General features: G+C 41.6%; 1 long non-coding RNA gene across 2 annotated transcripts; it reads left to right on the top strand.

The window, feature by feature from the left end:
- Positions 1-590: 590 nt before the first annotated feature.
- LOC141063375 (uncharacterized) lies at positions 591-6,859 on the top strand. 2 transcript variants are annotated; one of them, XR_012224866.1, is made up of 5 exons: positions 591-620; positions 1,301-1,398; positions 2,609-2,765; positions 4,197-4,349; positions 6,527-6,859. It is a non-coding gene; the product is annotated as an uncharacterized lncRNA (long non-coding RNA). The 2 variants fall into 2 exon arrangements; XR_012224865.1 differs by having other exon boundaries at positions 4,197-6,859.
- Positions 6,860-16,238: the final 9,379 nt, after the last annotated feature.

Below are 16,238 nucleotides of genomic sequence, written 5' to 3'. Positions count from 1 at the left end.
ACAAGAAAAAGGAAGGAATGTGACGATATTGCTGACAAGGCTGTATGAGAAAGAAACCTTTAGGCAATTGAAAGACACCACTTGCTACCAGAGATTGATGTTTAATCCTACTTCAGCTTTCCAGGGAGAAACAGTAGACATATTGAAGAAGGCTTTTCAGAATGGGATTATAACAAAAGAATTGAAGGACAATTTGATACCCACTTACCCCAAGGTGGCATGTATCTACTTTACCACTAAAATCCACAAGAATGCAACAGCACCCCCTGGACGTCCCATTGTATCAGGTAATGGAATTCTGGGTGAAATTATCTCTAAATATCTTGACTTTGTTTTTTTCTGTGTGATGCATGTATATAGTGCAGAATAGCCCGCCTGCTAATACTATGGACGTGATCTATTGGCTGTTCAGACACTTTGCACCGCACTGTGTGACTGATGTCCTATGCAAGCCTTATCTGTGTGCATTTTTCCCACTAGGCAGCCAGCCCCTCCTTTGCTGGGTTACTGGCTGTCTTCATCAGTGGGTTGCACCTGTGCTGCCCTAAGCCTTTATCAATGGAGGTCTGCTGCATCCTGCCAGTGCATCAGTCAGGGATTGGTGAGTTTACCTTTCATATGTAAGTTTTTTTGAATTTTTTCTTATGTTAGCTGTTCAGATTTAGTGTTAGGGACTCGCATTATTTCACCTGACTGCTATATTTGTAATCCTTTGTCTCTTTTTGGCTTTATGCTATTGATACTCTATTTAATGATGTAGTCTATGACACACTATACACATGACTACAATGTATTTTAATCTGTTAAGGCATATCCTGATTTGCACTTTTAAAGTCCCTTACAGCTGCAATCTCTATTAAGAATTTCTATTTGTGTATTTACATCTACTAGTCTTTATGCATTGCGCATGAAATGCTTTAATATATTAAGTCCATGTTGGTTGCTATTTAAATTCTAGCCAGTATTAATTTACCGTAGTTTGTAGTTAGAATAAAGGTAATATATTTAAGATTACTTTTTTTTGGCAGTGATATAGCTATCAGGCTTTTATAGATAGGCTCTATATGACAATATTGGTTAAAACAGATATTGTTATATCACTTGATTAGGTGGCCAATTGTTGTATTTGTATCTCCATTTTTTAATTTAGCTTTGAATTGTGTAATAAAGATGATTTTATTTTATTTACTTGGCTATAGCTTCCTTGTTCTGTTGTGATGTTTTGCTAATTTTGGGATGTGCTTGTATTTAAGCCGTTCATGTGTAGGTTTATTCAATAGAAAATTATGTTTTTTTTTAGATGGCCTTGCTGACAGACTACAAATGCAGAGTAATGAAGATTATTGCCCCTACTAAATGGGCACGTAAGATTATCTCTACACAAATTGCGCACAACTGGTAAAGATATGCTATTTTTTAAACCAATAGAAAATTATGATTTTTTTTAGATGGCCTTGCTGACTCCAAATGCAGAGTAAGGCCGGGATCACACATGCGAGAAACTCGGACGACTCTCGCGTGTTAATACCCGGCACTGCCGCGGGCACTCAGGAGCGGAGCATGCGGCTGCATGTATTGCTATGTGCCCGCATGCTCCGATCCGAGTGCCGGCGGCAGTGCCGGGTATTAACATGCGAGACTTGTCCAAGTTTCTCGCATGTGTGATCCCGGCCTAATGAAGATTATTGCCCCTGCTAAATTGGTAGGTAAGATTATCTCTACCCAATTTGGGCCAGTCGCACAACTGCTAGACATATATTAGGTATTTAAGAAATAAACGAGGAATATTATTTAGCAATTTGATTTTAAAATGGATGTTACTATATGCCGCCACTGAGGAGTATTATTTGGCATTAAAAAAAATGTATACGCTGCTACACAGGAATATTATGTAGCACCAAAAAAAATGGTTTTGTATATGCTGTTACTACCTAATATTATTTCCCTCTAAAAATAGGTGATTTTTATATTTTGGTATTGGATGAAACCCTCCCTATTTCACCCTAATCCCACAGTCGGTTCCTAATACTAACTACTATACAATACAGTGGAAAATAGCAGCGATCTGTAGCATGTACAAACTACACTCTTCCTACGCTGTTAACAGCTGCAATGTGCGCAAGATGGTGCCGGCAGCCTTTAAATAGTCCCTATGTTGCTGGAAGGCCAGCCAATCACAGTAATGCCAGACCAAAGATGATGCCAGCATTACTGTGATTGGCAAGCCAGCCAGCCCAGCATGCTCATTAACTGTAAATATAACACCAAACTTACTAGACGAGTCACTCAAATATAACGAGGCAAATCCCTAATTACTTGCCAAGTAACGAATAGCCTGAATACCGTACTATTAGTGTGAGTAACGAATAGTGCCGAATGTATTTGCTCATCACTAATAACTGTATAAGGTGCTAGCAGGAACGTGGGATGCAGTGACGAGCAGGAGGCAGAGCAAGAGTTAACGGGTATTTTATGCATAAAAATAACAGCAGTAAATACTCCATGCAGGGAGTGAGGGAAAATTGAATCTAGCAACCCACAGGGTAAACGGGTACAGAGAAACAACAGAGGCTCAAATGACGAGTTAACTTATCAATCTCTGGTTCAGTGGAGGCTGGAAGATCCCACGATGGCGCCATATGTGGCACGAGGAGTCTTTGGAACTATCCCGGAGGAAAGTGTTGCACAGTCTCTGAGGAACAGCGAAGTGTCCTGGCTCCCGCACACGTTTTCGCGTGGTCCTGGAACAAGCTGCTGGCCGAAAGGTATGAGCTGAAGCTCCGCAATAGGTGTTCAAAATCCCAGAGTTCAGGCCACAGTCTCACTGTTACAGACAATGCGTGCCGGAGGTTTAGTACTGCTCAGCGGTTCAGCAGTTGTCAGTGGTACGGACCGGTTGATGCTGTTCAAGTTAGAGTACAGTGAGGAAACAGTCTCTTGAGGTACCCAGTCTGTCTGCTCAGGGGGGTGGCAAGGTGCGACATGGGCCTGTAGATTGGCGTCGGTCAGCGAAGAGGGAGTGAACCTTCTCTTTGAGCACACGCTGGATACCTGCCAAAAGCCTTGTTTTCCCGTGCACGCTCCCCTCTATATCAGACCCGCCCCCTTCAGTCAGGTGCAAAGGTCTACCCCGGTCAGAAAGTCCTTCCCCTGGCAACAATGGTGACAGCCCCAACAGTTCTGGCCCAGATACGAGAGAGACGCCACTAGCCAGGTCCATTTTCCTACAACTACAATAATAATTGACAGTAATATGCTCTCGACCCTGTTACTTTACTGGTGTTTTTTGATTACTGTCTCAATATGTATTTCTCCAGTGTCATTCACAGTTTCTAATCTCAAACACATGGATTTCCGGGCCCGGGATCAAACCTGGCTCTCTCATTTGAACGAGGTTTTTAAGGAGGATCCAGTTGGTATTTTAGAATAAGGGTACAGAGACTCTAAGGAACAAATTGTGAAGCTGAAGGCACTTTTATATAACATACTAAACTCTGATGGAGTAGGGCCTCTTTGCGGTAATACCTGACTCGTGACTTGATCCCCAAGTGTTTATGCATCCAAACATTCCCATCTTTTTCTGTAGATGACGAAACGTTCAAAAAAGATTGGAAGGAATTATCAAACAAATGTTCACAGGGCTTCATGGAACTATTGATAAAACTTGATAAAAAATTGGGGGACATTGAAGTCGAAATTGACAGTATCCAGACGAGCATTAAAAATGAGTTTACCCCTGATGCCCTTTAAAAGTTAAATGCCGATTTGAAGAAAGATTTTTCTAAGTGGGAACAAGAAATATGTGCCACGAAAACCAAGAAATTACAAAGATACAGCCTTGTCTTTCAGGAAAAAAACAGTGTACAGGTGGAAAGGGAAGAGGGGAAAATAACAAGCCCCGTCCCTGGCTAGATCACAGTCTATATCATCATTTATGTCCATTGATGAGTCTAATACTGCATCTGAACAAAATAAATCCACAGGAAATGAAAGGGCTAAGAACATATATAGTATGAGAGGACGCCCTTCAACTAATAAAAAGAAACAGATATCTCCTTAAAAGTATGAGAGGAAAGCCAAAAATACTAATTTAGAGCTAATAAACCTGTCTTCACATTCCTTATCAGAAGCACAATGTGAACTTTTGAGGCTGGGTTTAAATTTTGTACCATCTAATAGCTTTGATTTTTTCACAGCCTTGAAAGATGTACACCTATTATGCCGTAAATAGGTGCTGAAGAAATTGTACAATCAGGTGGGCGTGCATTCGGGCCTTACTGATGTGACAGAACAACAAGCGCTAGTGGCATTGGAGAAGCTTTTAAGAGAACAACAACCTGATATGACAGGTACCTTTCCACAGTCAATTGTCCCCAGATCTCTGATTTTCCACCCTTTGTCTGTCTGTCCTCAGGTGGACATCTTCTGTAGACTTGTGACAAAGGAATTAAAAAGATACCTAAGAATATAAGGCACGATAACTTTACAAAAGCACAAAGATGTGCCTTAAAGGAACTACAGTCCCTAAATGAAACCATATGAAAAAGAGGTGTTCTGCCAGCTGAGAAATAAGGAAACATATCGAGTGTTGCCCAGCAACCCTATGACCTCTTTTTTGACTCAATTGAAGTCAATTGTCCTCAGTGCCTACAAGTCGGGTATTGTCCAAAGAAGGTTATGGAGGGGTTGTTACCTAAATAACCAAAAGTGGCAACTTTTTATTTGTTGCCTAGGATACACAAAGTCCCTGTTTGTCTCCCTGGCCGGCCATTTGTCTCTGGCATAGGAGGTTTGAGCGATAACATTTGTAAATTTATAGATTTTTGTCTTAAACCCCTAGTGGAGACACTCCCCTCCTATGTCAGGGACACTATGGATGTGCTCGCTAAGAATGATGGACTGTCTCTTGAAGGAAATATCATGTTGGCTACGATTGACATTGAGTTTTTATATACATCTCTTTGACATATGGATGGCCTCAGGGTGGCCCACTTCTTCCTGGAGATGACCAACTGGGAAGGTCATCTTATTCATTTCATTCTTGATTTGCTGGAGTTTATTTTAGCTCACAATTTTTTTGATTTTAAGGATCAATTTTTCTTGCAGACTCAGGAGACAGGAATGGGCGTGGCCTGTGTTCCATCATATGCAAACCTGTTTCTTTGCTTTTGGGATAGGCAGGTTTTCCAATGTGATGGAACACATGCCTCGGACCCGGTCCTGGGCTGGTTTCAGTACATTGATGATGTTTTGTTGATTTGGGAGGGTGATGAGACCAGCCTAGTCAAATTCATGCAACAACTTAATGACAACTCATTTAATTTTAAGTTTACATATCACTACCATCGAACGAAGATTGATTTTCTGGACATTACACTGTGTGTTGGGAAGGATGGAATTATTGAGACAGATCTTTATCTTAAGGAGACATCTGTGAATTCTCTATTGCATGCCTCCTCGGCACAAAGTCACTCAGTTATTAAGGCCATCCCAGTTGGTCAGTTTCTCTGGAACAGGCATTTCTGCTGTACAGAGGCCGACTTTGTGAGACAGTCCACCATTCTTACTAAAAGATTTAAGGCCAAGGGGTACAGTGGCTGGTGTATAAAGGTGGGCTATAGAAGGGCTAGGTCCATTGGAAGGAGAGATTTGTTGATACAACCTAAAAGAAAAACACAAAATAAAAATTTTGAACTGAGTTTCATTTCCACCTCAAACTGCCGCTGGGATCGGATCAGTGAGATCCTGAATAGACATTGGCCCATTTCAGGCACTAATAGTATTCTGGAAGCACATTTGCCTTCATCTCCACGCATGACCCAGCTGAGAAGCAAAAATCTCATAGATCATCTTGTAAAAAGCCACTATGTGTTGAAACAGAATACAGTCTTTAATTTAGGTGGCCCCAAACATGGTTGCTTTCCATGTGGTTCATTCATGGCATGCCCTAACATCTTTAGAAGTGGGACCTTTTTATTGTCGGATGGGAGCAGGGAATATACAATTCGTGATTTTATCACCTGTCATGCCATGTATGCCATTTATTATTTAATGTGTCCCTGCTCACATATCTACATTGGCCTCATTTCTAGGGCGTTAAAAACCAGAACTTGAGAACATAAACATGATATTTTGGCAGCCAAGGAGGCTACTGATGCATTAGAACTCAGGACTTTACCCTGGCATTTTTGGGATCCCAGCGGTTTAAGGGTGAAGGAGATTGACCGGATTCATGGGGGTGGCAATCTTAACCAGATGTTGGCACAACGTGAATGCAGGTGGATTGCCACCCTTGACACCATGACCCCCAAGGGGCTAAATGAAAAGCTCAGCTTCACTCATTTTTTGTGACCTGTCCCTGATATCACTCGCTAACATTATACCTGATTTACACATCAGCCCCTCTAGGCCTCCTTTTCCCCTTTCCCATTTTTATGGGTCCCTCTTGCTTCACTCAAAATGTTTAAAATTTTATGTACCCTGTTACCTTTTCTTGTTTTTAATTATTTGTGTCTTTGTCTTTTAGTCCATTGTGTTGTAATATATTGCGCATTACCTCTATGTTCATTCCTGGGATTAGCTGCTCTCGCTTTCACCTTCCTTCTGCCTGCTGCTTCGTGTTATGTGACCTGGGATGTTTTGCCATGGACCATGAGAGGAATAATATATATGCAGACTGGTGATACCACTTGCTGTAATAATTGGAGCTGTTATATATGTTTTAGATATGATATGCATCTTTTTTATATTTTATATATTTTCTTCACATTGTGTTCCTCTGTGGCTTCATATCTTGTATAACCTGTTTTGTTTTTACTTAAATTTGTCATGTGTCATGACAGTATATTTGTTATATCTATTTTTGCCTCTATTGTTCCATTTTTTATTTCACTTTCCTTCATTTTTTTCACTTCATTATTAGTGTCTATATACTTGGACGTTCTGTCCCATACATGATATTTGTCCTGTCCTGCTGTTATTATTGACAACTCTATATAAATTCATGCCCTCTATACATACTTTCATCTTCATATTTACAGCTTTTCTCCATTTTTATCGATCTGGTAGTTTTTGGACTCTCTCACATCATTGCAGCTTCCTGTGTTCTTATAGATAACTAAATAGAGGCCCAATGATATCGCATCGGGAGGGCAGTAATGTCACGATTGGGGCAGGCTTGGCAATGTTGAGAATCTGTCCCCCCCCATGTGCTCACTCACCTATCCACTCTCTCTTTCCCCATGTGCTGACTTCTCCCGTCTGTGCTCCCTTCTTTGACCTGTCTACCCCATGTGCTATCCCCCTTGTCTGCTGTCTCTCTCCTTCCTGTGCTGTGTTCTCCCCTCATGTGCTGTCCCATTTGAGCTGTCTCCCCCCCGTGCTCTGTCTCTCTCACCACTGAGCACTTTCTCTCTCCCCATCTGCTGTCTTCTCCTCTCATGTCATCTCTTCTTTTGCCACGAATGAAAGTGCATTTTAAAAATTGTCTGTCTCTGACCATGTACGGAGCATACCACATCTCCTGGGCAGGGGAGGAAGCAAAAGACAATACTGGCATTATAGCAGGGGATCACAGTGTATTCATTTTGAGAGGTAAAATATTTCACTGACTGTTTTTAAATAATATTTTACCTCACAAAATGTATCCTCTGCGATCTCCTGCTGTAATGACAGTAACAGAGATGTACAGTGTGTGTGTGTGTACGGCGTATACAGTATGTGTGGTGCCTATGGCATATACAGTGTGTGTGTGATGCGTACAGCGTATACAGTGTGTGTGTGTGTGGCGTATACTGTGTGTGGTGCGTCCGTTGTATACAGGGTGTGTGTGGGGCGTATGGCGAATACAGTGTGTGTGTGTGGGTGGTGTGACGGTGTATCGCTGGTGGTACCACGCAAAAGACTGGTACCACCAGCAGTTTCCATATTGAGACACCCATCACTTGGGTGTTCCAATAAGGTGGTCGGTGAACTTCCGCCACTTGGAATTCTGGAATCTGAAGACATTTGGACGGAACAGAATGTGAAGACATTACAAGGTAAATATATATTAGATGGCCGCCGTGGGTGCTAATGTGCACTGGAACTTCCCTGGCACTTTGCTTTCTCAGCAACTGTCAATATCCCGCATTGCGCATGTCTGTTGACTTCACTGGGCTTTTGGTGCCCGCATGTGCAATGCTGCATAACAGCGGCGAAGGAAGTGACGTCGCGGCTGGCTGGATACCAGAGTACTTGTGCCGCAATCTGCGGCGTTGTCTGATTTTGTCTATATATATCGAATTAGGGAGATGGACACCACACTTACTCCCCTTTGATAAAGCCAAATATGTGAAACGCACGTCAAGGACCACCTGGGGGTGCTGTCTTGGTCTGGATTTATTATGGGTAAGCCTGCTAATGGATGATACATTTTTGATATGGCCATTATACATAGATATTTTTCTATCATGTCAGTATTGATTTGATATGTTGCCCTGGCATTTCTGTAGTACTTTTTTCACTCAGCTTTCCCTAGTCCATTTATATTTTGACCTCTCCCCCTCCCCCTACCTATCTTCATGTTTCCTCCATCTAAATTATATTGTGTCTATATGTATTTTGTATGATTTGCTTTTATTCTAAATGTGCAATAACATTTTGTAATTTTTATCCATATTGTGGCTTGTTGCTACTCCGCTCTTTTTTGTATTTGGAGTATCCCACTGTAATATTAACTCTGTATTATAGTGGGGGAAGCCTGACTGTAATATGCTCGCGACCCCCTTACTTTACTGGTGTTTTTTGATTACTGTCTCAATAATTATAAAGAATAATGACTACATAATTTAACATCTGTACACAGAAAGCTAAATACTAAAGGTGACAATATGATGTTCCCTTTAAACATTCTACAAATTTGCTTGCTATTTTTGAGCTAACCTATCTAACAATTGACAAAAGGTAATAGGAAATTAAGGTCATTTTTAAATTATATTACTCCTTTTCAAAAACATACTTTTATCACTCTTAGCCCCTTTATAATTTAACATTTTCCCAGGATTCAACACTAAGGTAAAATTTAATTCAATACAATGAAATAAATTAACTCCAGCCAAAATAGAATACTTAAGTTCCATAAATCACACAAGAAGTCTTATCTATAGAAGAGGCATGTCTTCTTATAAAGCATTTGTTTAAAAAATACAATAAAAATTGTTTTTTTTCTCTTTCTTTTCAAAGATAGTACAACTCATCTTTTAATAGAACTTGGGCACATAGCCGAATTATACCAATTTTGTCTTTTTCCTCAGTTTAAAAGTTGTGATCCATAACGATATTTAAGACAAATTGTGAATCCTTCATTTCCCAGATGGCCCTTTTAAGTTCAACTTCCTCTCATTTGAATGTTGAAATTCCGATTTAAGTCTGTAAACTGACTGGAGTACTGAGTCCCTCATGAAATAAATATGAAAGACTTGTTTGCTCAGCAAACCAACATGAAACTCTCTGGGCATTAGATGAGGTTATCAAAGTCCCAACTGACTGTTCATGTTTGGAAACCACCTTTTTTTATACAATCTGACTGCCAATGTTTTTTTCCCCTAGTCTTACTGCTTAAATGTAACATATTGCTACTTAAAAGGTTGTTGCCATCTTCATGGTCGTCATAGCTGGGTATTTTTTGATAGAGTTTGTGAAAACAATCATTTTTTGCACTTTACTGTTTATTAAAATTTGCAGTTGTTATTGACATTTTCTTTTCAGCTCATTGTTTAGAATATCAATCACCAGTGGTTGAATAGGCTCAGTACTTTAAAGCTCTTTTCTATTTATCTTGTAAGCACTGCTTTCAAGCTGAGTAAGATTGTTAAAAAGCGCTCTGTTAGCTCCTAATCCTAGCCAGATTCAATGCAGGGCTTAAAAGCCAAGCTAGATGGTAGCGAGTCAGGCAGTGAGCTGTAATCAAAAATGTCAACATCTCAAACGGTTCGACAAACGTACCCGAACACCATTAGATTCAATAGGAGGCAAAAACAAATGCATAGACAACAAATTAAGGGGTGACAAAAAGATTCCTAAACATATAAAATTAGGGGCAGACACCAGGAAAAATGGCATCAATTGACCCACGATAGAAATTTGCAAATGGCACAACAACAGTCAACCATGTGCCATGCATGAGGTATTTTTAAATTTCATTTTTGACTATGTTTAGAGTGGTGACCAAAAGTGAATGTTGGAATAGAATTCCACCAAGATTTGTCAACACTAGGTGCAAAATATGACTTTCTTTAGACAGTTACGATACGATACACTTTATTGATCCCGAGGGAAATTATGGTATCACAGCAGCATTACAAACAAAACATTAAGAACAGCATTGCTACATTACAAACAGCATTACATAGAGTAATTACCAGACACAGATCTTGCACATGACTAACCACAATATGTAACAAGCAAAGTTACGTATTGTGGTTAGTCATATCTCATAGTTGACAAGTTCAACACTTTACCATACGCCAGATTTCTATAGGCATATTTTACATTTAATTCTACACACACTGGCCATTTTCTTTCTGGATCCCTCCCTTCTATTAATTTTTTTTTTGTAAATGGATTGCATAATATTTCTAAATTTCTCAAATTATATTGACATTATATGTATCTTTTTTGACTGTAATTTGAATATTTACCTAAATTAATTTATTTTTTCTTAGGGCTCATACTCACATGCGAGAAACTCAGACGAGTCTCGTATCTTAGTGACCAGTCCAATTTTTAAAATTCCGACCACTGTCAATTTATGAGATCATAACTCTGGAACGCTTTAACAGATCCCACTGATTCTGAGATTGTTTTTTCATGACATATGTTACTTCATGATAGTGGTAAAATTTCTTCGATATGACTTGCGCTTATTTATGAAAAAATAGTAGGAGGGGTTGGAGGGTGGTGTTTCCCTTGGTGAATAGCGGGGGTGTGAGTGTGTTGACTCAGGGGGACACCTCTGTTGTCAGTTCCAGTAAAAGTTCACAGTATTTGACAAAATAATGAGTGGCAATAAACTTTCTGGTCCGGACCAGTGTGTGAACGAGCGTGTATGGGTGTCCACCAAATAACATCCAGTGGAAGTGTGTGCGGAGTCTTGTCTGCTTGTTTTACCTCCAAACATGCTCATACACAACTCGCTCCCCAGGACGGTGCTCTGGGGATGTGCAACGCCGCCAGAACATACATTGCCAAACCCTAATCCCAACCCTAACCCTAATCCTAACCCTAACCCTAACTTTAGCATAACTATAGCCCTAATGGAAAAATAAAAATAAATATATTTTCTTTATTTCATTATTTTTCCCTAACTATGGGGGTGATAAAGAGGGGGTTTATTTACTTTTTTTTATTTTTGATCACTGTGATGGTGTCTATCACAGTGATCAAAATGAACCAATAGGAAAAATCTTGCTAATGTTGCCGTGTTGCCGCACTACGCATGCACCCGCCATTTTCTTCCCGGAAGAAGATGGCGGCACCCATGGAGGGGAAGCACGCAGGCTTAGGAGCACCGGGAGGTACCGGGGGGATCGGGGACCCTATTTCTCTCTCCTCTGATGTGTGATCACATCAGATGAGAGAGAAATTAAATGGCACATCAGACTTTTTTGCGGTCACCGTTATACGGTTAATAACGGCGAATGCAAAAAGCGTGGTCGGTAAAAATCAATCCGAATCATGTTCGCTGGGGTCTCGTCTACCCTCGGCAGCCAAGACCCCAGAGAAAATCTGACTCTGGGGGGCGCTATAAACTTTTTCCACAGCGCCATGAATTCATGGCGCTGTGGTTTAACCCCTTTCTGACATCAGACGTACTATCCCATCCATGGGACCCGGGCCCCTATGCCCATGGATGGGATAGTATGTCTAGCGCGATCAGCATCAGCGGCGCTCACGTGGTGAGTGCTGCTGATCGCGGCCGTGTGTCAGCTGATTATCACAGCTGACACCCGGCACAATGTGTCAGGGGCGGTCACGGACCGCCCCCGACACGTTAACCCCTTGCACACCGCGATCAAACACGATCGCAGTGTATCGGGGTTAAAGGGAAGCATCGGCAGGGAGGGGGCTCCCTCCGCGCTTCCCTGAGCCCCCCACAGCAGCGCAATGTGCAGCACTGCTGCGGGGGGCTCCATCTCTGCAGGTCCCCGAATCCAAGATGGCGACGGGGACCTTCGGGGGCTTGCAGGGAGCTGGCTTCCTCAGTGCCTGAAAAGCGCAAGCACAAGGAAGCCAAGTGCAGTGCCTGTGACAGATCGCTGACACATGACAGTTATGTCCCCCCTGGGACAATGTAATAAAGTTAAAAAAAAAAAAATGTGTAAAAATAGTTAAAAAAAAAATCACTTAATAAATTAAAAAAAAAATATTCCATAATAAATTCATTTTATGGAAATAAAAAACAAAACAATAAAAGTACACATATTTGGTATTGCCGCGTCCGTAACGACCTGCCCTATAAAACTGTCCCATTAGTTAACCCCTTTAGCGAACTCCTTAAAAAATAAAAATAAAAAAACAAAGCAAAAAATAATGATTTATTATCATACTGCCGAACTAAAAGTGCAATAACGCGCAATCAAAAAGATGCATATAAATATCCATGGTACTGCTGAAAACATCATCTCGTCCCGCAAAAAACGAGCTGCCATACAGCATCATCAGCAAAAAAATAAAAAAGTTATAGCTCGCAGAATAAAGCGATGCAAAAATAATTATTTTTTATATAAAATTGTTTTCATTGCATAAAAGCGCCAAAACATAAAAAACGACCTAAATGAGGTATCGCTGTAACCATACCGACCAGTAGAATAAAACCATCTTATCAATTTCACCGCACGCGGAACGGTGTAAACACCCCCCCAAAAGAAATTAATGAAACGCTGGTTTTTGTTTATTCTGGGTCCCAAAAATCAGAATAAAAAGCGATCAAAATATGTCACGTGCCCAAAAATTACACCAATAAAAGCGTCAACTCGTCCCGCAAAAAAATAAGACCTCACATGACTCGGTCGGTTAAAATATGGAAAAATTATAGCTCTCAATATGTGGTGATGCAAAAACTATTTTTACAATAAAAAGTGTCTTTTAGCGTGTGACAGCTGCCAAACATAAAAATCGCCATAAATAGTAAATCAAACCCCTTGATATCACCCCCTTAGTTAGGGAAAAATAATAAAGTAAAAAGAAAATGTATTTATTTCTATTTTCCCATTAGGGCTAGGGTTAGGTGTTATGAATGAGTCACCGTAGGAGGCAAAAACAGAAATACAAGCTAAGTCCAGAAAACCAGAGAAGTTGGCAACTATCAGATTGCAGACCCCTGAACCTATCAACACAACTAGCAGTAGCCGTGGGGGGTTCCTACGATGCCCTAGACCCCTCAATCACAGCCGGAGAATTAAATAGGCCTAAAGAAAGAAAGGGGAAATCTAAACTGCCCCAGAGCAGACCCCAAAGCAATACGCAGCCCCCAACATATAATGACGGTGAAGCAAGATTAAAACACTAACACAGACAGAAAGATAGACTGAGCAAAGACGGGGCCCCAAAACTACCTAGATAGGAAAGGACAGGAAGGCTGCTGTCTGCAATCTGCCAAAACCCTATCAAAGACATAAGCCAACACGCTGATATGAAAAAGGCCCTGAAGACATAAGCCAACAAGCTGATATGAAAAAGGCCCTGAAGGCTTCAAAAACTAAATCAGCACTCAGGAATTTTCAGAGGACAGAGCTAAAGGAATTCAGCACACCCCAGCAGGGAATGGCAGAAATCCAGAAAAACAAAGCAAAACAAAGTCAAAGCACAAAGCAAAAGGCCGAGCAGCAAACTTAGCTTTAGAGGAGCAGGAATTCAGACTGGTCTCCAAGGATCCCACAGAGAAATCACCCGCAGGGCAGAAGGGCGTCGGCAGCCTTATATCCAGTCAGTAACTCCACTCAGCCAGTCATCATCATCAGCCTCAGGTGTTTGATAATCAGGCTCACTACCTTTCTTTACCAGAAGAGGGAGTTCCTCGGGCCTCAGTAATGAAGGGGAAAATGAACTCACAACAGTACCTCCCCCTTGAGGAGGGGTCAACGAACCCTCAACTACGCCACCAGGGCGATCAGGGTGAGCCCGATGAAAGGCACGCACCAATCATTTGGCATGAATATCAGAGGCAGAGACCGAGGAATTATCCTCCTGACCATAACCCTTCCACTTAACCAAATACTGGAGTCTCCGTCTAGCCAGACGGGAATCCAGTACTTTCTCTACCTCATATTCCATGTTACCTTCAACCAATACAGGGTCTGGGGGTGCCACCCCCGGAACAACAGGTTCAACAAACCTCTTCAACAAAGATTTATGGAACACATTATGGATTTTAAATGTGACAGGAAGAGCCAAACGAAAAGAGACCGGATTAATAATCTCCACAATCTTGTAAGGTCCAATAAATCTAGGCTTAAATTTAGGAGAAGCCACCTTCATGGCAATATTTTTTGATGATAACCACACCATATCACCAACCTTAAACTGGGGACCAATGGTCCTATGTCGGTTGGAAAACCGCTGGGCCTTTTCCTGGGAGAGAGATAACTTGTCCACCACTTGGTCCCAGATCTGGTGCATTCTCTCCACCACAGTGTCAACACCTGGGCAGGCAGAAGGCTCCACCTGCCCTGAAGAAAATCGAGGATGAAACCCAAAGTTACAAAAAAAAGGTGACATCAAAGTGGCAGAACTAGCTCTATTATTTAAAGCAAATTCGGCCAAGGGCAAAATTGAAACCCAATCATCCTGATCAGCAGAAATAAAACATCTCAAATATGACTCCAAGGTCTAGTTTGTTCTCTCTGTCTGCCCATTGGTCTGAGGGTGAAAAGCAGAGGAGAAGGACAACTGAATTCCCAGCCTGGAACAGAAAGTTCTCCAACATCTAGACACAAACTGGACTCCTCTGTCAGATACAATGTTCTCAGGAATCCCGTGCAAACGAACCACCTGTTGTAAAAACAGGGGCACCAACTCAGAGGAAGACGGCAACTTAGGGAGTGGTACAAGATGAACCATCTTAGAGAACCTATCACAAATCACCCAAATAACAGTCATCCTTTGAGAGACAGGCATATCAGAGATGAAATCCATTGAAATATGGGTCCATGGCCTCTTGGGGACAGGCAAAGGCATCAACAACCCACTAGAGCGAGAACACGATTTAGACCGGGATCACGTCCCACAGGACTGTACAAAAATCCTGACATCACGAGACAAGGAGGGCCACCAAAAAAACCGACTCACCAGATCTCTAGTACTAAAAATACCTGGATGACCAGCCAAAGCAGAGCAATGAACTTCAGACACCACTCTCTTCTTCCACTGGTCAGGAACATACAACTTTCCACTGGGACAACGCTCAGGTTTCTCCTCCTGGAACTCTTCCAGAGCACGTCTCAAATCGGGCGAGATGGCAGCAAGAACTACCCCTTCACCTAAGATGGTAGCAGGCTTGGTCACCACAGGAGAATCAGCAAAGAAGCTCCTAGAGAGGGCGTCTGCCTTGACATTCTTCGTTCCAGGAAGAAAAGAAACCACAAAATCAAAACGTGTAAAAAACAAGGCCCACCTAGCCTGTCTAGGGTTCAAGCGCTTAGCCGACTCTAGGTAAATCAAATTCTTGTGGTCAGTGATGACCACGACTTGATGCTTAGCTCTCTCCAACCAATGTCTCCACTCCTCAAATGCCCATTTCATGGCCAACAGTTCCCTATTCCCCACATCATAGTTACGTTCAGATGGAGAGAACTTTCGGGAAAAGAAAGCACAGGGATTCATTTTAGATGTTACAGGATCCTTTTGGGATAAAACAGCTCCTGCACCAATCTCAGAAGCATCCACCTCTACCTGGAATGGAAGTGAGATATCAGGTTGCCGCAAAACCGGGGTGGAGGCGAATCTTCGCTTCAGCTCCTGAAAGGAAGAAACAGCCTCCGGAGACCAATTTAACACATCAGCACCCTTCTTAGTCAAATCAGTCAATGGCTTGGCAATACTAGAAAATGTTGCTATAAATTTCCGATAAAAATTAGCAAAACCCAAAAACTTCTGGAGGACCTTCAAAGAAGTGGGCTGAACCCAATCGTGAATGGCCTGTACCTTGGCCGGGTCCATTTCAATAGTTGACGGGGACAAAATAAATCCCAAAAAAGAAA

The sequence above is a fragment of the Dendrobates tinctorius genome, unplaced genomic scaffold (assembly GCF_039654945.1).
Source record: "Dendrobates tinctorius isolate UK_male_01 unplaced genomic scaffold, ASM3965494v1 ptg000250l, whole genome shotgun sequence".
Taxonomy (NCBI): domain Eukaryota; kingdom Metazoa; phylum Chordata; class Amphibia; order Anura; family Dendrobatidae; genus Dendrobates; species Dendrobates tinctorius.
This window is presented reverse-complemented; position numbering and strand designations above follow the sequence as displayed.